The following is a 371-nucleotide window of genomic DNA, read 5'->3' on the forward strand; positions in this document are numbered from 1 at the left end:
ATCCAATATCCCCCTGAACTGTATGCAGTCCAATTTAACAGGGCGAAAAAATAAGACAATTCTCCAATGTTTTCAAAGAGATTCAAATTCTAATGCATAAGTGATGGAGTGAACTGGTGAATGCACAATACGGATAGTATAATGCGCAAAGAAATGCGGGAAAAAGGTCGCTAGAAAAAGAATGATATGGAAGGTCATTTACGTTCAGAAATAATGAATGGAAGCATGAAAGAAAACGTAATATTTTTTTTCTGATTCCGTTTTCTATTGGAAAAGAAAATGGAAGGGAATCAATCGCTATTCCTGTTTATGTCAATATGGCTTTACCCTGTGAATTGTGCAGGTTATTTGCATTTTTTATTATTTTTCCT

The sequence above is a fragment of the Penaeus monodon genome, chromosome 19, assembly GCF_015228065.2.
Source record: "Penaeus monodon isolate SGIC_2016 chromosome 19, NSTDA_Pmon_1, whole genome shotgun sequence".
Taxonomy (NCBI): Eukaryota; Metazoa; Arthropoda; class Malacostraca; order Decapoda; family Penaeidae; genus Penaeus; species Penaeus monodon.